General features: G+C 38.5%; 1 protein-coding gene across 3 annotated transcripts in view; it reads left to right on the top strand.

The window, feature by feature from the left end:
* Positions 1–25150, top strand: part of NKAIN2 (sodium/potassium transporting ATPase interacting 2) — a 533834-nt gene that overhangs the window by 314239 nt on the left and 194445 nt on the right. The gene's annotated exons all lie outside the window — the stretch shown is intronic.

Below are 25150 nucleotides of genomic sequence, written 5' to 3'. Positions count from 1 at the left end.
TCTTGTGGAGTTCATTTTCTGACCTGGTCTACCTAGAAGGAGTGATAGGCAGTGTCATCAGTGCAGTAATATGGCTTTCTCAGTAGACTGGATTCTTTGCATATGTCCATTTTAGTATGACGGGTCAAATGTTATCTGCCTTGACACAATTGTGCATACCCAAAGAGAGAAAATGGATGCAATATATTTTTCTCAAGATGTTGAAATATCTAAAATAAGAGTAAGCAACATTTTCAGGTGAAGGCTGCACTAGAGTCTGTAGTAGGCTGGAGGTCTCTCTCAAACACATGGTCTTTGACATTGACTTTTGATGGAACTGACCAAATGTTACTGTTTTTACACTGTGCAGTCAAATTTTTAATTTCTTAATCTTAATTGTAGGCTGCAATTAACATGTGAACAGAGTTTTGCTTCTGTTTCTGCTGTCCCTTGGCAAATCTCTGACTCTTTAAAGCAGATTTTGGAGTTAAAGATGTGTGGGGCAGGGAAGGAATCTATTCTGCAATAAGATGTTATTCAGTCCATGGACAAACACTATAACCCTCAGTATTTGCAGTACTGATATAGTAGCAATCAAATAAATCACAGGTTTGAAGAGTTGTAATGTCAGTTATTACTATCCCTTAAAGTTGTAATTTATGTGATTGTTACAAGTGGGGCTTTCCTTCTTGATTTGGAATAGAAGTATGATTCTATTTCAGTTTAAGAGAAAGCCTAACTATATTCAACTAAAAACTTATTTTCACTATGCAGTTATTCCACTGTAGAATACATTTAATGTTTTTTTATTATTATTCCCATAACTATCATCAATAGTAATTAATTTAACTCCCTTCTAATAAATTCAGTTTGGACAAAAATATTTTGAGATCTGAAAAAACAATCAAAAGCCATTGAAATTACAGATTCTTCTGATGTGGCTTGAATATATTTTTAAATATATTAATAGTTCTTAGTGTAAACATCCATCTGTTACTTGACCTATGGTTTGATTTTCTTTTTTTTTTTTGCTGATTCAGTGTGTGACTTTTTGAGTTTCAGAAATTGGCTTTACTCCTTCCTCCTTAAACTATTTCTCCCCTAAGCATACATTTCTCTCTTGGTCAGGACTTTGTGTACTTCCCCTACTTTATTAGTATTTGCATATTTACATTCCATTGGCACCGAACAGCTATTCTAGAATAGGGTCCCAGTGCTGTTGACCTTTTTCGCTAATCTGATTTGCATACTGTTAATTGCGAAGGGAAGGAAAGATGCAAGCACAGTGCCCTTTCTGCTTCTGTCTCCAACATTATTATGAAATGGCAAGTTAGGCATCGATATTAACTCTTTTGTTGATGTTATGTACAACTGAAAAAAAAATAAAGCCCCTTTTTATGTATTCTTTGCTCCATAAGGCTCCAACTTTCCTTCTTGATTAATTAATGTCTTGTGACTTCTTACCTAACAAAAATCAGTAACATTAAAACTTAAGATAAAACATTTTTCCAGTACTAAAGAGTCAGGAATGATTATTAGGCATAATATTTACATTGATTATTGGGAATTTTTCAGTGCCCTTGGTGCTTTCTGAGCTTGGTTGCATATATGAACCAAATGTCACTGAATAATCAGCTATTAACTGAAGATGTTAACTGGATACAAAAACTTCTGCGAGTAAACAACCAAACTCAGAGAGCACCCAGGACACCACAGTTCAACTGTAAGATACATGTATTCTCTTCTATTGATATGCACTTTTAAAAATGGTTTAACATTCTATGGTATTGGTTCAGCATGATGTACAGTATGTATCCAGGATTTATGGCTAATAATCAGTGACATTTGGTTCATGCATTTTGTGGTTAAACCAAGCGTAACTCAGTGAAGTGTGTAAATTCAGCCACAGTTATCTGGCTGTTAAAACCCTCCACCTTTCTTTCATAGACAATATTATAGTAGCATTCCTAGCACAAAAAAATATCAGACTTTATCACTGTCTTTCACAATCCTTCAGAATCGTTCCTCTCCTTTGGAATGCATTATTTTGTTCTTTATATATGTCAGTCTTTAAATTTTTGGCTCATCAATCTGTTTTTCACCTACAATAGAATGGTATATTTTGGGACAGACAGTATATTCAGCTTCATTGATCCCAATCTGTGATTCTCACAAAACACCAGCTACGAGCTACAAAAACAAGTCAGCCTTGATCTCATTCAGCTGTCACCTTTTTTTTTTTATGATATCTTTTCGGCCTTTGGGGTCTTCTTTTCACTTGCAATGAAATGGCACTAACTGCTCTCTCACCTTTATCAAAGACAGAGATAAAAGGAACAGTAGAAAAATCAGCCTGGTTTGGTTATGACTAGAAATATAATTCCATTTGCTTCATTCTGTACTGCGGGAGTGAACACTGCATAAAAAGAAAGGATGGGCTATTTTGTATACATAAATATGTCTAGCAATGTATGTTTACATTTCCTCCGGAAGCTCCATCTCTCCATGTGCATTTTAATAAATAAATATTGAATGTGGGATGCTGTGAATATTCTCAGCAGCTATTTTTATGCTGTTGGTGTTGATTTTAGACTTTTGGCTATTTTATCTTGTTTTTGTTTTAATTGTTTGCCACCCAAATGAGATGGGCTGCCACATACATTTACTAAAGAAATAAAGAAATTTTCAAATGCAGAGGACAGTCGGGATTAAAGATGAATGTTAAAATAAAAATATATGTTATTTTAGAACAAGTATTGTATATAAAACTTACATGTTTATGTAGAGATGAAAAATTGATTGTAAAAAGTGGAATAATCTGATAAGAATGTATATACTGGAATGTCACATCAAATCCAATGTTTGTTTGTTTTTAACTGTATTATAAATAAAATTTGTAAAAAAAAAAGAAATTTTCAAATGCAAGGCTGCAATATGTTGCACAGACCCATCTTTTTACATAGCTGTGGGGGTAATGTGTCACAAATTGCCCCTCTGTAAAAGAGATGGGCAGTTCAAAAAGGTAATAAATTAAAAATAAATAAAATGAAATAATACTATAAATTGGCTGTTCTAGTATCGCAATACTGTCTGTTTCCAGGCTTATTAGTTATGACATGGTTATGATAGATATCCATAAGCTCAAGGTCAAAAATATTAGCTTCATGCTTTCATGCAATCTGCCATCAGATTGGATCCAGACTTTGACTGGTGGTAATGCCTGTTGAGCAGAAGTCTGGTTTAGAAATAGTTGTATTAGCAAAATGGGATTGCCCATTCTACTGTAAATTGTATGGGGAATAACCAGAACTGTGAACAGCCGCTTTGTATATGACTGTGCTTCTAAATGGAGATTTATCCTGCCTTTCCCCAGTAGATCAAAGCTCTGTATTTAATATTCCATTTCACAGATTTGTCCCCCTGCAACGTTAGATAAGAATTTTCTTTTGATTCTGAATATTCCCATCCCAATAGATTATAGCTCCTAGATTTTTTCAGTTGTAAACATTATTTCATTTTTCTTTGCAGAATCATAGCAATTAGCTTCTCTAAATGGAACCAGTTTGTAACTGTATAAAATTGTATAAAATTCCTACATCATAATTCAGGAGGTTCAGGATACTAATATTAGAAAATTCATGATACTTTAGTTGGCTGGAATTTCCTTTTGAGTTTAACCATTCAACTTGAATATCTAAAATGCTATAAATTAGTGTAAATTCTGAACAAAATATTATTGTGAGGCAAGTATATTGTGAAAGGTTTGCATATCTGAAATAAGATAAAAACCAAACATCTCCTTGAATATACAAGGATTTCTATCCTAGCTGGCTTCTTAATGTCATTTTAATAGTCAAATATAATACTTCTCCATATTTATGTAGGAAACTGCCTAAGCATATTATTTTATTTTAACAATAGCACAAAGACTTAAGCGTTTGTGACATGCAGTAAAAAAAAACAATGTGAATCTGCATTTTTATTTGCATATGAAATATATCATGTATCATTTTTTTTCTACATTTAATATGACCTTTCTTCTGAATCTGTTTATTTTCATTGTTGATAAATAGAAGTTCATAGTCCATTTGATATATGAGCAGCATTCTATTAAAGAAATGTTAGCAGGTTGCTGATGTCTTCAGGGTCTAAGGTTTCTGTTAGCAAATAAATAAAGCTGAAGACCCCCAGACATTATAAAGAGTTCAGAATCAAAGGGGCCTACATTCTTGTGTACTTTTAACAACCACAATATTGCACAAATCTCCACCCTCCTATGTAATGGATAATGGACTAGAAGGCTTCACAATTAAATTATAAGCATTACAGCTGACCTTTGGGGCAGAGCTGTATCTTCATTAATTTTCTGATACAAATATGTAAATATTATGCATCCCGCTCATAGCCAATGTGATAACAGAGCCTTGCTTGCTTTTCTGAATTTCTCCTCAGTACCATATTAAGTCTTCGCTATGAGTCCTCATTATTCCAACTCTAAGCTCTCCTATTCTCCCTTCACCTTTGTTCTGTCAATCTTAAATTGTAAGCCCCTAGGCAAGAACTGTAACAACTTCTGTATTTTGTGCTACCTATAACTCTCTGTGAATGCTTTGATGCAATGAGGCACTCTTTTCACCCCAGGCTGTCTTAGATAATTACTCTGTTTTTGGATCCCAGCTTTGAATCGAGTTTGATAGTTAATTGATCCCTGTATTTAGTATTTAATGACATTCTGTGTTTGAAGAGGTTTATAGTACATGAAACATTTTTCAGTCGTTGATCAGGCACAGAACTTCACCCTCACCTGTCCATATGGTGAAAAAGAGTGGCCCCTCTCTCTCTATTCTCTTGTATTGCAATGACATTTTTATGTTATGCATGTTTTGATTGTTATTGCTATATTTGGAAATTAAATGTTTACTGTGCATAAGAAATTCCACAAAGATTTATTGTTTTCAAAGGAGATGCAGAATATTGCCTTTAGTTCAGGCATATTTTTAAACATCGACTTTAAATATTGTTGATAGGGAAAATAGAAAAAGTCATTATTTCTTCATGTATTCACATACACAGAGAGAGAGAAAGACATACATACAGACACGTACACACACCGTATATTATCAGGGTTCTATTTACAAAATGTCATTAACATTTAAAAGGGGGGGAAGAATAGAGAAGTGAGTGATTTTATAATATACTTTCCCCCCCAAAATCCTTATTAGTGGACTTAATTATTTTCCCTTATTTACTATCTGAACTGACAATAAATTATTGCCTGCTGACACAAGCCACAAGCCACAAAAATATAAGGGATCGAACAACCTGGAAAGCAACACTATTTAACAGCATGAAGAGAATATATATACATTTTCTGAATTTTGTTTGTGCTCATGCATCCCTGCAATATATCTTTTCCCTCATAGTTTCATGCACAGAGCATCACTTTTCTAATATGGCATTGCATGTGAGTAACCTTTTATCTCTGCCTTCCCTGGTTTCTTATGAAATTCCAAGATTTCTGATAAACACTCCACAAAGAAAAAGGATACTGGGATACTGTATATGCTTACTTCTTCCAGAAAGGTGGCTGTTAGCTTAGGTCTTTAGAATAAATGAGGCACAGGTCATAAAGCAGTTTGATAAGGCCATCATTTCCCATCTCTCAACAACAATGTACTGTTTAGGAAGAAAGTGCAAAACAACTGAGTTTTGGTGCCAGATGAGTCTGACACAATTACACCATCAAACCAAGCTTGTATAGATAAGAGAATACCATGAATATTTGATATAAATGTCTTCCCAGAAAGAACAGCGTGAACGTGTCCTCTCATTTGCTGAAAAAGGCTCCTTCAGTGTCAGCTTGAATCTTTTTGAAAAAGGCCATTTCTCCAGCAGGATGGCTGTAGAGTCCAATGGTTGAGTTCTATGACAGCCTTCCTGCCTGGCAGACTGGGTAAAAACTTTGGCCACACCCTTCCCTTGGGCGTGACCCCAGTTTTGACTCAGTCTCGAAGCCCGTTAGCAGCTAGCAAATTAGCTCCTGACAAAGATTGACAATTAGACTAAAACCCTCTGCAAAATTTACAATTCAATTGGAAAACTTACAGGGAGGCCTTTTTTTCCTTGCAGCCTTGGCTCGAGGCTCTGAGCAGCCAACAGATCGCTGTTCCCACAGGCGTCGCGTGAGGAGGTGGTGAGAGTATCGTTTAAAAAAAAAAATTGGCCGCGAGGGGCAGCGGAGATACTGGGAGCGTCAGCTGCCCTTATCTCCCGGACCAGCTGGGGCGCGTGAAATCGGATCCAGGGCCAGTCAGAACAGCGGCGTTCAAGGTTTTGGGAGGTTTGCCAGCAGGCAACTCGCCCAGTCTTTAACGGCCGGCTTTAATTTAACCCTTGTTTCACCGGATTACCTGGGAAAGCGCGGCCCATTTCGGGGGGATCGTTAAGGCACCAGTAACCCCCCCCCCCGCCTAAAAGAAGCCTCCTCAGCCAACGGAGTGACCGTTGGAGACAAATCCGCCATTTTGAGACTCGTGGTTCTCTTTGGCAGTTAATAGGAGGGCGTGGCCTTCACCCAGACGCTATTTTGAGTGCACCTCCTTTAGCCTCCATTTTGGGTGTATTCTTATAGCCTCCATTAAGGGCTCATATACTTGAAGGTTTCCACAGGAGTGTGGGATAGAGAGGCAGAGGGAAAGGTACAAGGACATTTATAAGCACACCTAGTGGACTGTCTTTACAGCCACAGATTGGGGAATTCATACTCACAGCACTAGCAAATCTTTGGCCTTATATCAGTGCCATTGCAATCAACCCTGGTGAAGGAAGGGGAGAAAAGTTTGAACTGTTCCACTGTTCTTCAAAGTGACCTTTAGTCACCGGCCCACAGGATCCTTCCTTGCAAAAGGACCTGTCTGTCTGGCCATTGTTTCTTGTGGGCAGAATAGGCCTTCTAGGTCTTAATTATCTGCAACCGATCTGCGTACCATTCATTCCCCACCCCAGGTATTGCCTACTCGGGATACCTGGCCACAATGGCAGACAACGTCTCGTATTCAGCTACGCAGGGCCCCCAATTGCCCCCCCACAACAACAACAAAAACGCAGATCCTCAGAATCTGAGGTGGGGGGGAAGAAGAAGGCTAAAACAAAGCACCTGACTCAAAGGGGCCCATCCAAAACAGCTGAGCGAGAGGCCTCGAGGAGACATTTGGCTTTAGAAAGACAATTTGCCAGGGCCCAGAAAACCAGTTCCAATGGGGCAAGCATGGTTTCCCCTGCCCCATTGGTGGCCCCTATTACAGAACCTACCCCCCAGGAGGTTCTCAGAACTTGGTCTCCTCTGGGGGAAACCGAACAGTTGGACTCCTCCCACTCCTCTTCACCTGACTCGTCACCAGACGATACTCCCACTGTGGCTGCATCCACGGACAGAGGTCAGGAGGACATATGGTCTGCACAATTTCAGGCATTCATGCAGGATTCCTTTTCCCAGTTCATGGCTTCTAAGGGCCAAGTAGCTTTTCAGCCATCCCTTAAGGGACGAAGCAAGGCTCCGGCTACAAACATTTCTGAGACTTCCTCTCAAATCGGAGAGGGAGATTTACTAGACCTAGACATGTCTGATATGCCCCTCTCGGAGGATGAGGGCACCGCTCCTGGTCAGGCAACGAGCTCTGGCCTCTTTGATCCAGCTCTTCTAAAATCACTTCTGATAAAGGCAGTCTCTACGGTCAATTTGACCTCAGTTCAGGAGGAAAATCCTTCTACTAGCAAAGAGGCAAACCCTCTCTTTGCCAAGAAAGTTCCACAGGACAAGTACATTCCTTGTCCTGAGGTTTTCCGCACCATGGTAGAGGAGCAATGGGGTTCCCTAACAACACCACCAGCACCTAACAGCATGGAGAGGAAACTATTCAATGTTTCTCCTTCCTTTTCGGACATGTTAGATGTCCCTGCAATAGACAGTCCCTTGATCTCATTATTCTCTACTTCTGCGATTCCAGGGGACATGGCGGAGGCCTTGAAACCAGAGGAAAAGAAATTTGAGCACTCCCTCCGTCGTTCCCACATGGCCGCAGCCTGGGCGGCCAAGGCGGCAACATCATCATCATTCTTCGCCAGGGCGTGTATAATGTGGCTGCGCGAGCTACAAACCACTGTACCTCCAGATCAGGTCAGAGCTCACCAAACTTTGGCCAAGATACTGGCGGCATCACAATTTATGGCTGACGCCTCGCTTCATGCAACCAAGTATGCGGCAAGATCCATTGTGGCCACAGTGGCCTCTCGCAGACTACTGTAGCTTAAAAATTGGAAGACAGATCTGAAGGCCAAGTGGCGTCTTTCGATGTCCAAGTACAGTGGGTCATTTTTGTTTGGATCCATTCTGGATCCACATGTAAGCGAGAGTAGGGACAAAAGGAAAATTCTAGTCCATCCATCAAAGAAATAAGACAGGAGAGGCAGTCAGGAATTCCGGAGGCAAAGTTTCCGCCCAGGCAACTCCTGGGACTGGGCACAGCCCTTTCGACCAGGGCAATCCTGGGATTGGTCTAGAGGCTCACGATCCTTCTATTCAAGACAGGATCGTTCCCAGGATCGCCCAAACAGGGGAGCCAGAGGCCAGTTTCAGTCCAGGCATCCCTTTAGAGGATCGGGAGGCCGACCCTTTAAACGCGCCAAGTGACGCCAGACAGGACACTCCCATAGGAGGTCGGTTAAGGAATTTCATCGAGGTCTGGGAGCAGACCACTACCGCCGCCTGGGTCTTGGAGACAATCAGGCATGGCCTGACCTTAGACTTTTGTTCTCCCCCACCAAACCGATTCATCAGATGTCCCATCTCCAAAAAGGCACACAAGGCAAGGCTGATAACCTTGGCCATAGCACACCTCCTGTCAATTCAGGCCATAGAAAGGATACCAAAGGAAGAGGAAGGAAGAGGATTTTATTCCATCCTCTTTGTGATACCAAAACCATCAGGAGGGTGGAGAGCAATATTGGACCTAAAGGGCCTGAATTATTACGTAAATTACAGGAGGTTCAAGATGCAGTCCCTGAAATCCATCCTAACCAGTGTCAGGAAGGGCGACCTCCTGTCCTCAATAGATCTCACGGAGGCGTACCTGCATATTCCCATCCACCCCAAATACCGAAAATTCCTCAGATTTACCTACGCACACCGGCATTACCAATACAGGGCACTATCCTTCGGTCTATCCTCAGCCCCAAGGGTATTTACCAAAATTCTAGCAGTAATAGCGGCCCACCTCAGGCTGATGCTGGTGCGTGTACAGTTTTATCTGGACGACATATTGATTCAGTCCAGCTCACAGGAGCAAGCAAAATTAGACCTCCAGACCACAATCCGCGTTCTACAAGAACACGGATTCTCAGTCAATGTAGAAAAGAGCCATCTCACTCCCTCAAGGAAGCTACAGCATCTGGGAGCGGTGATAGACTCATCCCAGTGCAGGGTATATCTTTCCCAAGAACGTCGAAGCAGCATCTCCAAGCTGGCTCATCAAATTCAGAAAGACAAGAGAGTACCTTTGATACAACTCTCGAAGCTCCTAAGAAAGATGATATCTTGCATGGGCATTGTCCCATGGGCAAGACTCCACTCAAGGAGTCTTGAGGAGGAGCCTCAGTACCTCCAGCAGGAGGGTCTTGGTACCAAAAAATGTACTGAAATCATTGAATTGGTGGATATCCCCCATGATGCTCAAGGGGAGTATATTTAGGGAGCCGAACCGGATCACGCTCATGACAGACGCGAGCCTATTCGGATGGGGAGCACATCTGGGAACTCAGATAGCGCAGGGCCAGTGGAATCAGGAGGACCTCACTCACAACATCAATTGGCTGGAGCTTCGGGCCATTCACCTGGCTCTACGTCAATTCTCCCACATAGTAACGAGAAGACACATTCTCGTTCTAATAGACAACGTAGCAGCCAAGGCCCATGTCAACAAAGAGGGAGGAACACGATCCTCGGAACTAATGCAGGAGGCATCAGCTCTGGCTCGGTGGGCAGAGGCAAATGTGAGTTCCATCAGAGCGGAACACATCTCAGGGGAGACAAATACCCAGGCAGACTCCCTGAGCAGAGCCAAGGTGGATCAGTCGGAATGGCGTCTGGATCTGGCTCTGTTCGAGGAGATCTCCCGGAGGTTTGGACAATCGCATCTGGACCTATTTGCCACTCCCAAGAACACTCAACTCCCCAGGTTCTTCTCCAGATTCCCGACTCCGGGATCGGAGGGAACGGACGCTCTCAGGTGTCGGTGGTCGGCGCAACTTCTGTACGCCTTTCCACCGCTGCCATTAATACCGGCAACCATACGCAAGTTGATCCTGGAAGGTGCAGAAGTAATCTTGATTGCTCCACATTGGCCACGGCGCCCGTGGTTTGCCGACCTCGTGGATCTTTCAATATCACCCCCGTGGAGGATTCCCCCGGACCGAGTAATACTCAGTCAGGGCAAGCTTTTACATCCAGATCCTCAGTGGCTACAACTAGCCGCTTGGCATTTGAGCGGCAAAGTTTAACCAAGCAATCCTATTCCTCAGGGGTGATATCGATCATACAAGCATCAAGACGACCTTCGACAAACAGGATCTACGATGCTACATGGAAAAGTTTTTGCAGGTGGTGCGTCCTGCTTCACCTAGATCCAACCTCAGTATCTAGTCCCAATATTCTAGATTACCTATTGGAAGGACTTAATAAGGGCCTGTCAGTCAACACTATTCGTAGACAGGTATCGGCCCTCTCAACTGTACTTTCCTGGGACAACCTAACCTCTCTGGCGCAACATCCAGCGATTAGCGCCTTTTTGAAGGGTGCGGCCAACACTAAACCTCCTGTTATACACAGGTACCCGTCATGGAATTTGCCCAAAGTTCTTCAAGCTTTGACATCAGCACCATTTGAGCCTCTTGACTCATGTTCTCTGTATCACCTATCGTTAAAGGTAGCCTTTCTAGTGGCTATTACTTCAGCGAGAAGAATCTCGGAACTAGCCGCGCTGTCAGTGAGGAAGGATCTCTGCACCCAGGTATTAGGTCTAGGCAGGTAATTGACAAGGAGCTACCGTATCAAATCCAACAAACAATTCTCGCCTAAGTCAAAACTGGGGTCACGCCCAAGGGAAGGGTGTGGCCAAAGTTTTTACCCAGTGTGCCGGGCAGGAAGGCTGTCATAGAACCCAACCATTGGACTCTACATCATCCTGCTGAGAAAAGGCGTTCAGGTAAGACAACGCCCCTTCTGAACCGCAAAGCTTTCCCTGCTATTTTTACTCTTTGGCTTGGTTGTATTTGGCAGGGCATAAGGGTAGTAGCTCAGCGGAAAGAATATATATCTCCAATTTGCTGGGTTATTTTTTCCCCCCAGCATATTTCTCATGATGTTTCTCACCAGACAGCATTATGCTTATAACAAGACAACCACCTGTATGAGAAAATAGATGTGACCAAGATGAATACTTGGGTATAAAACGTTCCTCCATCACAAACAGGAAAACATTAGGATCAGATACGAATCATTTTTTTTTCTTCATACTAAAAATCAGTGTTAACTAATATTGTGTTATCCATACTTTCAATGGCAAATTGGTGCTAAACGCTATAGGGTTCAGTTAGAAAGTAAGATGTTCTGCTCATATAGGGTTATGTTGAGCAGAGACCTATGAGAAAATAATCAATTCCTAATTATTTTTACTGCATGTTTAAATCCAAGGAGAAATTTGGAATATGTTTGAGGGTAGAAGCAGGATTTGTACTTCCTTGCCCAGATGATAAAACAAGACTTAAAGCAGGAATTCTGTCCAGATAATAAAGCACTTCCATTAAGGCAAACAAAGTGTAATACATTTTAAGAAGATAAAACACTTTCAAATTATCACACACAATTACCTAAGAAGAAAGATCAGTCTGAACCAGGTCTTTAATCAAATGTTTAGTTTCTCAAATATTTTTCAATCTCAGTTGCCTAGTAGTGATAACTATATAATTAACTAAGTCTACTATGCAAATCTTTTTTCCATCTATTTTAGATACATTTTTGTATTACAAATGAAAATTTTGAAAATTTCAGCAGTAGTAGTAGTTAGCAGTATTATAGTGCATATGACATGTTGAAAATATTCCAGGGTTCTGCAAACTAAATAAAAATTGTATAGTGATTCTATAATAGGTAGGCAAAGTAGGCAAAAATAGGCAAAACAGAAATAGATTCAGGTGTTGTTGTTTTTTTTTTTCCTTAGCCTTGAAAAAGTTGAACCGGGCCTATTTTTAACTAATTAAACATTACAAAAGGGTTTAAAATAAGATGCACCCCCACACACAGCTAAGCTCTTTAAGCTTTATTGATTTCACTCATATTCCTCCAAAATCAATAATGGAACTTGAAAGCTTTTGGTGGACTGATGCTCACACTGATTAATATCAGAATCTTTCTCTCCTTCAGCCACTTATATTGATTCATTTGACTAATCATGGGACAGTTTTCTGAATGAGCAAATATTTTCATTTGATGTAATCAGAAAAACCATAATGTTTTTCAGCTTCTCTCAGTTATATTTTTCAAAATTCAGTAAATTGATTTTCCAGAATGAAGGCCACTTGAAATAAAATCCTACTGATGTTCTTGTCTCCAGACCCATTTTTAGATCCAGGCAGCTGAGAATACTTCCTCTGAAAGTATCATTAATAGGGGTTAACTTGGCAACATCCCATTTATAAACTTCCTGGGGAAATAAAGATCAAAATGAGGCTTGCCTTCGCTTGCCATCTGTTATATAGAGGCCTGCATGGGCAGTTGTGGGAATGTGGAGTTCCTTGCACATTTTTTACATTGGGCTTCCTAGAAAAATGCTGGCAGGTGTTTTCAATGCTAGGTAGTATTTTTCAAAACAAAAACATGTATTTCAATCACCCAAAGACAGGTAGAAACACAGAAATATTTAGAAGAAGCATTAGACTTTCTGATAATGATGCAAGTTAACAGAATCCAAAATACTCTTATCTGGCAAAGGGGTTTTGAGAATTAATACATCCATTGTTTTTTTTTTAAATGGTGATAATGCTTGCTCATTTATATATTACAAATGAACTGCATTATTACTGCTAATTTACAGTAATATAATCCAAATGAAATAAGACTGTAATAGCAAGGAACAGATTTTAATAATTCTGACACTGAATACATTATATAAAGGAAGGAAAGAAAAGCAGTGGGGAAATCACCTGTTTAGTTTAGTTACCGTAAATACCGGCGTATAAGGCGACTTCCGCGAGCGCTGAAATCGGCGCCAAAGATGGGGGTCGTCTTATACGCCGAGTCGTCTTATACGCCGGAAATACTGGTAGTTTCCGGCGTATAAGATGATGTTCTAGGAATGCGGCCCGGCTATAAAGACGGGGGTCGTCTTATACGCCGGGTCGCCTTGTATGCCGGCATTTATGGTACTAATAAAGCAATATAGACCCAGGTTTTTTTTACAGATTTTTAAAAATCCCTTCTTTATTACTTTTATAAATAACTCAAGGCAGCAAACAGACATAATACTCTTTCCTCCTGCTATTTTCCCCACAACAACAAACCTGTGGGGTGAATTGGGCTAAGAGAGAGAGAGTGACTCAGCTGGCTCTTTCATGCCTAAGGCAAGACTAGGACTCAGTCTTCTGGTTTCTATCCCAGTGCCTTAACCATTAGACCAAACTGGCTTCCATAGACTCATAGTCCTATAGACTTATCCATATAATTACCAAGAGAAGTTGAGTCAACTGATGAGAGCAGGTGTCATCTGCTTGTCTGGGTTTAGAAGCTAAGTAGGAAGAGGATTGGAGGACCACGAGGAGAGTCCTGGTCTGTAGGCTACATTGGAAAGTTGAAAACAATCCTGGAAGAAAACACTGACAAGCCATTTCTGAACCAAGAAAATTGCCTAGTTTTTCTTCAGGTAATCACCAAATTTTCCAAGATCTTTACTGCTAAGAAAACGTAGCCTCAGATTTGTAATCAAAATCCACGTACTCCCTCACTTTCTGTATTATATGGCTCTCCTGTTTCTCTTCTGCTTCTTGATAATTAGAACATTTCAGCCATTTATTGAGTCAGGAGTGAGGAATAAAATATAACATTTCCCAACTGTGAAGCAAAATACAAAAGATCTAAATATTATGCATGTGAAAAAAGAAAACAATGTTGAACTAATGACATCTCCGCTATGCAATTTTGTTTTCTTTTTTCAAAAATTAAGTGTGATTGCCTAAGGTCCCTCTCTGTGTATTGTTTATCTGTACCGGGCCATAAGAAGCACTCAGATTGTTTAAAAGTAGTTCTGATATTTCAAGTGTGATTAACATATGCACATGCAGAAATGGTGAATCTATCTCTGGAGAGCTATAGGGTGTATCTGCCATTAGCTAACCCTATTATTTCAATATGTTTATGTTCTCTCTGCCCAATTCTATTAAATGTGGGCAATGTCTTGAAACTCTGTATTTTGCAAAACATTCTAAACTAAGATTGCTATCATAGATGCTCTGTTGTCAGAAAACTCAATTTGTTTAATATATTAACTATAGCCTTGCTATTAATTTTTTATATTGATTCAGTAACAAAACAAGCTTAAAGCCCTGAAATAGAATGTTCTCTCAACTCTTTTTGGTGGCAGAGTATAGTTACCATATTGAATGGATTACTGGATTTAATCTGGATTCTAGATAGGCTTCCCACTGCTTGTTTACACAATTAGCTGCTCCAAACCCCTGCTTTTCTTTCATAGCACTGCTCTTCTTGAACCTAAAGACAAAATATCTTTTGTACAGTACACAATAATACTCCTTTATTTAGTCTTTAATGTTTTCACCTATTGCTATCATCAAAGGGCAGGTAGAGGTTCAAATTTGGAGTGATGCTTTGCTAAATGGGAATTCACTCTGTGGTGAAATGATTGTGCTCATAGAAATTAAAACTAAATCTTCTCAAGCAGAAGATGTGAGCGCATATATGCATTTTTATAATTAAGAAAATTTAAAAAAGATGGCACTATTGCTAAGAGATCATAAGATTTCCCCCCTCAAACTTGAAAAATTGGCCAGTTTTGAACTACCCTTATTGCTGGGAGAATAATTGAGAGAGAAATATATATGGACATGTCTGCATTGTGCGTGTGTTTATTTGTTTAGAAATTCCTATGGCCCTTATTTTATATGTAGTAATCCTAGATGTCCCTCAGTAATACTTAATGAAAAGAGAAGAAATATGACCAACTTAATAAAAAGAAAAGAAGTATGAAGAAATATAACAATACTATCCAAACCACCAAACAACATCCCACTAATTCCATATTTAAATTAACATTTGTTGGGTTCACATCTATCTTAGCCCAATGCCTGGACAAAAATCAAGTCTTTACAGCTTTCCAGCAGACTGATGGGATGGAGTACTCTAAATCTCAAAGCGGAAATTATTCCAAATGATTGAAGCAGCCACAAAAAATGCATGTTTCCAAGGACCCATCAGATGGCAATATTGAAGCACACCTGATAGGCAGGCAGATACTCTCAGAGAAAGGTAATCCCCCAAATAATCTGTCCCCATTCCATTTAGGCTTTAAAGGAGACAAACAGCACCTTGAATTGCAACTAGAAAGTCAGTGTAGCTTACACAACAGCAATGTAACATGGACAAAATGTGAAACACCCAAAACTGCATGCAAGACTGCATGCTAAACTAGTTATAGCTTCTGGGTGGTCTTCAAGGGTAGTCTCATGCACAGCAAAATTCAGTAATCCAACCAAGAGTTGACAGTTGACAAAGCCTCCAAATTGTGCACCAACTCATGTCTGGGTAATTGTTATCCCTTCAATGGTTAAGGATAAGGACACACCAGACCCAAAGCCAGTCATCCTGCCAAGGTTGACTCTAAGCCAGTTCTTCCTCATCCAGACCTCCAAAGTCTCCAAGCACAGGGTAAGCACCTGAACAACATCCTCCACCCTGAGAAGTGCGGTTGTGCAGGGTGTTCAGAGATGGGGGAGATGGGTGACTGGGGGGAGTTGAAGAGGAGACAATCCCTTATCTTACCAAGGCTCAGGGCTGGGAGGCACCAAGGAGGAAATGGCTTGGATCAGGTTAGATCTTTGCCTAACTTTCAGTGGTATTCAGTTAACAAAGGCACTAGCGCCTGCCAGCAATCACAATGGCAATGGGGACTGCTGGGATTGCCATCGCCTAAGCAATGCAGTCATTTGACATCATGCTTTACAATGACTTCTGTTTAAAGCAGCCTGTCCTATAGGTACTTTGTTATGTTTAGAAATGTTAGAAGTCCTTTTTTAAATTCAGTAATAATTGTATTGATAATAAAGATAATTGATGCCTTAAGTTTGAATGTATTTTACTTGAAATGATAATTTACACATAAAGACAATATACACATAAACAAACATAATTCCATTAAAAGAGAATAATAAATGCTGTATTGACAGAGTTGAGTAGCAGTTGTTTTTCCACAATTATCAATGATGATTGTTGATAAATTAAAGAAGACAACATTGTACAATATAACTCTAATGCAATATTTTTATACTAATCTAATTGTTGTTTTCACATTATTTTAAAGTTTTGTCTTATTTTTACTGACAGAGTTTCTGGGCAACAGTTTTCTGTTTGGCTAAGTAAAATAGTATTTATTTCCATGCTAAATAATGAATTTTGGATTGTTGGTGCCTCATATCCCCTTTTGTAAAATAACTAGAACAGGATTACATTATCTCACTCATTAACATGAAAAATATGGTTAACAAAACAGAACAAAAAAGTTGTCAGTTGCCTTTTTAATACATGTTTTTATTCAGTGGGACATTAATCAGTAAGTGAGCAGTCACTGTAAAGTTTTTGCGCATACTCTGTTTATTTACCTTTATGTATCCAAGACTCCTGGAGATCTATAAATGAATGAAACAATAGATTTGAAATTGATTCTACCCAGAACAGATAGGTCATGTTATCCATTAATTTTAATATTCTGGTGCATAAGTAATTGTTTGTGTAAATGTGAATACTTTAATAAACATAGAATGAAAAGCACATTCCCTGTCATGCCTAGGTTCCCTTTAAGTTTCACCTACATTTTTTAGCACAATTAGATCAGCACTTTGGGGTTATTGGGCAGAAGGGGTTCATTATAATTAACAGATAACTCCTCATCTGTTACAATTAGATTTAATTGGCCTTCTCATTCTTGTTCAGCAATGACAATCATCTTAGAATCCTAAAAGGTGATTTTTTCCCCTTGGCTATAGCCAAGAGAAATAAAAGGTACAGAGAGAATTTCACTATTCAAATTATGATGGAAATAACTTTCAAGATATGCCAATAACATCTATCAAAACTACTGGACATCTAATATTGCTTTCCATTTTTTTTCTTTAAAGATTTATATTCAAATTGACCCTAAACGTTCCCTTCTGGTATTTTCTACATCATTAGATCAATGAAGTTAGTGAGAGGCAGATTTTGGATTTTTGGGGTCTATTTTGAGAAGACCCCCCCCCAGGAAAAAGACAAACATTTAAAATAAAACAAGAAAGTTGCATAATTTAATTACATTTCTAAAATTCTTCCATCATTAAAGTTTCTTTACTTCAGTACTTTATTGCTCAGAAGTGAGTAATAAAGATGGCGAGCAATTTAGGGATTATTTGGGGAGGAAAAAGAGAAATAATTAGGCATGTTTAGCTTAGAGAAGGAATTATAAAGAGGCAATATCATTATCTTCAGACATTTGAATAGCTGGAAGGAACCTAGCAGGTCATCTAATCCAACCTTCTGTCTAATGCAGAAATCCACTATGACTTGAATACCAAGAAAAGTTTTAAAATGTATTTCACATTGTTCAAGATGCTAGACAAGAGATCCAATTTAAAAGATTTTGAGATGATGCCACAAACTCTCCAAAAATAGAATAGAGCAGGTAAACAATATGTCTTCTATTTAGCATCTTTAAGTGTATGATGGATGGGCACCAACAAGGGCACAGTTTTTCCTATATCAAAAGAGTTGAGATTGGGAGTAGTTGTATAAGCCAAGGTTTTGCCAAAAGGTCTAAATGTGTACTGTTGACATCATGATGCAAACTCTGTCCTTTATATTCTTGCATTGTGTCATGACATACATGTCATTATTTGTCCCCACTCATTGCTCCTTCCGGAAGATGCCCATGATGAAATTATGTTTTTGATCCTTTTGTTATTATAGAAGTAATTTTGCATTTCTGTAATGTTCTGGTAAGAAAAGTGATATGAATGAGATACTAATCTTCCTGCAAGGCTGATAAAAGTCCAAAGCAGAAAACAAAGAGATCATTGTAGGACCGCAGTGTTACCTAATTCCTTACCTGTCAGATTTCAGCTGTTATTAAAGAGAAGTCACACATGTGCTTGCTCATCATTTAATAACTGCAGCATGAAGTAATGATATACAAAATGAGCCTCACAAATAAAACATCAGAGACGTAACAAATGCAAAGCAGTTTACTGGAAGCAGAGACGTAACAAATGCAATTAGCAGTAAATTATACAATAATAGGGGTTCCCAACTGGGGGTGCGAGACGATATTCCGGGGGTTGCGAAAACTTGGGTCCTCAAAATTATAGTGTATGTGCATAATTTGTTGCTGTTATTTCGAACTTTTGTAAGGGGTGTGAGAATATATCAGAAACATTCTAGGGGTACAGGTATAGAAAAGGTTGGGAGCTGCTGCCTTAGAGTGAGCTTTATGTCATTTTGTATTGTGGTCAGCCTTACCTTCATTGTTGAAGCTATTTCACCTGCTTTGGAAAAATACAAACACTGAATATCTAAGATCATTTATGGATGGATGGATGGGTGGATGGATGGATGGATGGATGGATGGATGGATAAATGGATAAATGGACAGATGGAAGAATGTGTGGGTAAGTGGATGGATGGACAGGCATGTTTCACTCAGAACTCTGCCATCTCTCAAATTAAATTGAGATGGGGACAAAAAGAAATTTAGAAATTTAGAAGACTGGGTATCTAAAGGAAGAGTTAGAAAAAATCACCTTCATACACATTATATAGGAGGTTTTTTTATGGCGCACCCACCACTGCTAAAATTGGGTCTCTCCACCTTGTTGCTCTTTGTCCTCTTCGAGCTTTGTTGATATTTTAAACTTCTTCAGAAAGCTAGATCTTTGCATAATGTGACTGAAGTATGATAATTTGAGCTTCGTCATATTTGCCTCTAATGAGAACTCTGCGTTGACTGTTTCCTCAGGAATCTCCAGCAACCACCAATAATCAAACACATCAGTATTTGTTCTTTACTGCTAAGTACTATTACAAAGCCCAATATTCCCCATCTTATACTTATGCATTATATCTATGTTTCATTGGGGATGAATTTTGCATTTGTTTCCATTAAATTTGATTCTGTGATTTTCAATCTGTTTCAACAATCTATCAAAATGGTTATTTCAGTCCACTTAAATTTCACTACTAGGCTTCTGGTTATGATACCCAATTTTATGTCAGCACCAGTCTTCATCCAAGCCATTAATAAAAAATACTAAAGAATACAGGGCCAAAACCTAATATTTTGGCATCCCACTCAATATCTTGCTCCAGTTTGATAATGAACCATTGAAGAGCATGCTTTCTAAGCCAATTGTGTACCTGTTTAATTGGGATGTCATCAAGCTCACACTTAATTAGCCTGTTAACCAATTAATTTGAGTTATGAGTTACTTTCTCAAATGCTTTGATGAAATCAATGTATGTTACATTCAGTATTCCAGTGATGGTAATGATGATAACCATAACCGCAACAATCTGATTAAAAAGTGTGATTAAATTTCTCTGTCCCTTTTTATCTTCCCCAAAAGTAGAGTCATTTGTCTTCATTCATTCCTCTGTTCTAGAAAGTTCAGTTTAGATAGCTTCACTTTAAAATATAAAAACTAAATGAAGAGCTTCGTCTCCCAAGCATTTGATATGATGTATAATCCCTTTCTTTAAAAAGATCTTTTGACCTATTTGTTGTTAGCATTAAAATGTTCTGGTTCTGACTAATTCTTTTAGTGAAAATACAGATGTCACCTAAGACCTCTCATTAATTCATTAATTCATTTAGAAAAATAGTGCAAATTTCCTTGAAAATAATGGGTTTCCTATAAGAAGAAGATAAAAAAATTGAATTGAGGTCAGTGATCTGTGCACATTAAAACTCAATAACTTGCCTCTTATAGGAGAAAAAGAATGATGTCTGATATTCAGGATCTGATATTACCTTTTATTTAATTCCATCCTGATGGCATCATGTTGGCAATGCAGAAGTGAGGATTTATTTATATTGTGGCAGTTTCAAAGATAGATTAATGTAGCTCAGCTCATCTGAAGGGCTTTCCTGACTTTATTATACACACAGATAGATAGTAGCATCAAAAAAGTGTTCTCCCCACAATGGCATGTGATGAGTATAGGAGGCTGCAAAAAGGTAAAAAAACTGGGACAGTCACATAGGAGAGTCTTGTGCAAAGAGAATATTTCCCCAATTTTTTATTATATACTGTATGTTTTCTCTACCTTATAAATTGATACTTGCCTCACTTTATATACATTTCAGTTTATGAATATCTATCAAACCATGCAGCTGCATTTTGCCCCAAGGCCAAGCCATTCGCCCACTGAAATATCCCTATTTTTTTTTTTTTTGCAATAGTTTGGATATTATGTAATTTATTATACTTAACCATATTTATTTTAAAAGGCATGCTTGTATATTTTTTCGGCATAATTCATTTTGTTTCAGTTAATAGCTCTGTTTCTTCATAAACACTTGAATATAAAGTGTTCTTCCTTTGATTTCTTTGCATTTTATGGATTCATAGTTTTGCTAACTGTTTTGTTACAATGTTTTGTAGATATTAACTTTTCAATGTAGATGACATCAATTATCAACATTAAATCCTTCCTTCCTTCCTTCCTTCCTTTTCTTGGAGATAAATATGTGAATGAAATAATCAGCAGGGTTTTTTTAAAAGCAGTGGCATGGCACCTTCCACCTGAAACTTTAAGTCAAAATTGCAAAAAAGTGGAAGTGAGTAAAGCCTGTCTAATAGAGAAAGAAATGCCCAAAAACTGATTCTGTGGATCATAATATAGCAAATTGAATTGCCATCTTCAAGGCATCTCTTGTTCAGTTGGATGAAAATCAGTGAAACCATGATTGGCTGGAAAGGGACCCATTTTTGGAATTGGCCATCCAAGAATTATTGTGAGAATCTGAATTGAGTAACTAATTTCTTGCATTATTTTGATATTTCATCATTCAACCAACATTTGCATTTTTACTCATAGAAACTACATATATGTAGTTTTTGTCTCTAAAATATATTCAGGCTTCATTGGTGAAAAGTACCTGATATCTACAGGCTCCTGGTAGAGAGAAAACATTTTGCAACATTAATCTGAAGAGCTTGCCTCAGTTCACAACGTGCACTGAACAGAGTCCATAGGGCAGAAGATGATCCACATGCATTTTGTATATGTCAAAAACAGACAACAGTAGCCCTTGGATTTTACATTTTTAAAATGGAACTTTTCCTTTTTTACAACTGGTACAGAAAAGCCAGTAAGACTATCAGGAAGATCAGTCCAGATTTTGTAAATGTGTTTTGAATCTCTCGTCCCCAAATTGGAGCTGAAGTTTCAGGCATCATGGAAACCTTAATTTCTGATTTTGATGATGTTTCAGAGGAGAGAATTGGGGATACTCCTGTAAGGTCCCAGTCCCTTACTTGAACTTGAGATACCATATTAATCTAATCAGATAACCCAAGCGGAGACCTCTTGATCAAACAGCACTTTATTTGATCAAATTAAGCAGCTGGGTGCCAACAATCTGGAACCCTGGCAGAGTTACGTCCACGCCTTAGAAAGTTGGTAGCTTTGCTTTATAAACTTTGTTAGCCAATGAAAATCAGACATTACATCGTAAGAAAGACATCAATCATTCCTGTACACTCCCTTCTTCAGTATATCCCATCCATGTACATGATTCTCAAGCCTGCATGAGATTTCTCTGGTGCAAAAGCTGATTACAAAAAGCAAGAAACCAACAGTTAGACTAAACAATTTCCCTTTGTTCCAGAACCCTTCACTCCTATAGATCTCCATATATACTTGACACACCCCTAGAACCCAAAGGAAACAATACTAACTTTGGAACTGGCATAGGGAGAAAAGTAGGGAAAGACCATTGTTCTTTCTTCTGGAACCAAATCCATAAAAATGGGCAGGATTGTTTCATAAATCTGCCATTCATTCCTTTGGGGCAGAATCAAGGAGAATGTTTGAATTCTCTAACTCTTCTGTATTTTTCCTGCATCTTAACTCTACCATTAATAATGATACGTCCACTTAAAGGTGTATCTTTTCACTTTTTCACATATTAAGAGAGCAAATACAAATTATTTTGAATAACCTTGCACTGACAATGCATTTGAAGATGACTGAAAATCCTATGTTTCAATTGTTTGGCAGAAGAAATTCCTTGAAAAAGTTTTAAAACAATACAAAAAAAAGAGTGCCAACTTTTATGATGTTCAAGGTTCCACTTCAACTTTATTATGTTGAAGGCTCATGGGAAATGCGTGCTTAAGACATTTCTAGTGTTATCAGGTTCAATTTCTTTTTTTCTAGGCAAAGTAACATTGATTTGCCCCCTGTGAACTCTGCTTAAAGGAATAGTTCAAATTTGCTGACACCCTTTTTCAAATTTGCTGACTCACCCAAATGCACTTTTATGGTGTGAACATAGAATCACAATGAATTAATATGTTAAATGAATATTGCCACTGAGCAGCAAATATTCATTCATGATATAAACAGGAGATCTCTGTGAAGAAATCCCATGTATGTCTTAGTGCTGTTTTCTTGGACATGCAGCTCTGGTTTCTTTGAACAACGTAAGCCAGAGTTCCCTTAATTGGTCAATATTGACCCCCAAGGGTCAGTTGGACTATCCAAGAGGATGTTGTTGTTGTTATTTATTGTATTATTAATGAAAGTAGTATTTATTAAATTATTTTCATATAATAAATTTGTAAGGGTTCATGAACAATCTGAAACTTCAGGAAAGGGCTGACAAACTGAAGAGTTTGGGAAACCGTGAGGTAAACAAAACTTTAAAATAATCATTCATGGTGTCGGGGTTTTCTACTAGTACTCCAAATAGAAAACAATGACATCGAAAATATTCTTTAATTATTTCCATTTCACCTTCTAAGTAAGCACCCGACATACTAAACTATTGGTTTCAGTCTATTGCATTAAAAATAGCAACAAATCCAAAGAAAAACTGTGTGAATGGTAGATGGTAAATGGAGGTTGACATTGTGATTTGTAGTGTAGATAATAGGAAGGACACCAAAAGCCATCAAAAGTTTGTGTCAAAAGTCAAACAAATGTAAGCTTCAAATCAATTGAAACCAATGTAAGCATCATTTTAAAAAAAGAATGTGACTTGAACTCTGACTGGCGCTCTATGTTGCAATAAGATTAGATTACTGCATTTGTATTTTCTATGGGTCTGCCTTTGAAGACTGTTTGGAAAGATTAGTTGCTACATAATTCAGTTGACAAGGTTATTAATGGAACTATCCAGGCTGTAATATCTAATACAATAATTCCTTGTTCGTAGGACAATATTCAAAGTAGTAGATTTTAATAAAGACCTTAAAGATCTGGAATCAGGTTCTCTAAATGTCTTGCTCTGACCACCTATTTTTTTTACTTGTTCCCATCTTTAGAGTAGGGGTCCCCAACTCCCGGGCCATGGCCCAATGTCGGGCCACAGTCCATTCAGACCGGACCACAGAAGTGGTGGGCAAGTGCATGCATGCATGCAAAGCTGCATTTTTTTTGAAAGCAATATCCACACATGCACAAAACCATTCCCTCCCCCCCCACCCCACTATTGCTGTCTCAGCCTCCACCAGTCCACCAAACCGGAAAGATTGGAAACCACTGCTTTAGAGGATAGGTCAGTAAAGACAAGAAAATACATTTTTTCTGTAGCAATACTTCACTATAAATAATAATATTAATAATAATAACAATAACAACAACAATAATAATAAAGTTGGAAGGGACCTTGGAGGTCATCTAGTCCAACCCCCTGCTCAGGCAGGAAACCCTACACCATTTCGGACAAATGGCTGTCCAGTCTCTTCTTAAAAACTTCCAGTGTTGGAGCATTCACCACTTCTAGAGGCAGGTTGTTCCACTGATTAATTATTCTCACTGTCAGAAAATTTCTCCTTATTTCTGGGACCATGGGAAAACCAATGTCAGTTTTCATTAACAATCCTTTTCATTTGGGCAACTTTGAGGAATAGTTTATTCTGTTATTTTCTTGGATTTCCACCCATCTGTTAAGGTTTTCATCTTAACACTGCTACACCTGCTGCTACTGGCTGCCAGTTGCTGCTACTATTTTTGCTGGTTGCTTTGCTTGATTTGATCAGTGTTATTTATTTTGGTTTTATTGAGTTGGAACCGCAGTGCTGAAAGGTGAGATACAAGTTCTCTAGATAAAACAAGCAAGCAGACATTAAGCACTTTCCAGTAATAAGAATTGCATTCAAAACAAAATTTGGCAGTAAAAACTAGGTTGTGTATGTGTTGAAGCCATGCTGGGCAAGGATCCAGATAAATAGAATCCAGGAGGTGCCAGTTGTGTGGTTTGGAAAACTTCCCTGACAATGTAGATGTACAGTACTAAGCCTATGAAAGAGCAGAATACATTGAACAAATGCTAAGATTTTAGAAGAGCTTTGCATGATAATGAGAAAGTCATCTCTGCATGTAGAATATAAGCTTATATTCTACATGCAGAATAATTAGCAAGGTCCCCTCAGCAAACTTTGCACTACTTGAAACTCTTTAAAAGCCCATTTGCCTCTCTCCCTGCAGTCTTGTCACTAAGTGTGTTAAAAACTTATGTTAGCCTTGTGTCCTCAGCTGCTTCTCTTGTAAAATCCCCTTTTGCTAAAAACTTTGATGCCACTAAAATTAAAAAAAAAAAATCTGAGCAAAAAAAAAAAGAAAAAGAGTTTTGAGCAT

This window comes from Crotalus tigris, unplaced genomic scaffold, assembly GCF_016545835.1.
Source record: "Crotalus tigris isolate CLP2741 ecotype Arizona unplaced genomic scaffold, ASM1654583v1 scf7180000017611.44802233496:7321179, whole genome shotgun sequence".
NCBI lineage: Eukaryota > Metazoa > Chordata > Lepidosauria > Squamata > Viperidae > Crotalus > Crotalus tigris.
Note: the sequence above shows the minus strand (reverse complement) of the source record. Positions and strands in the feature narration are given on the sequence as shown.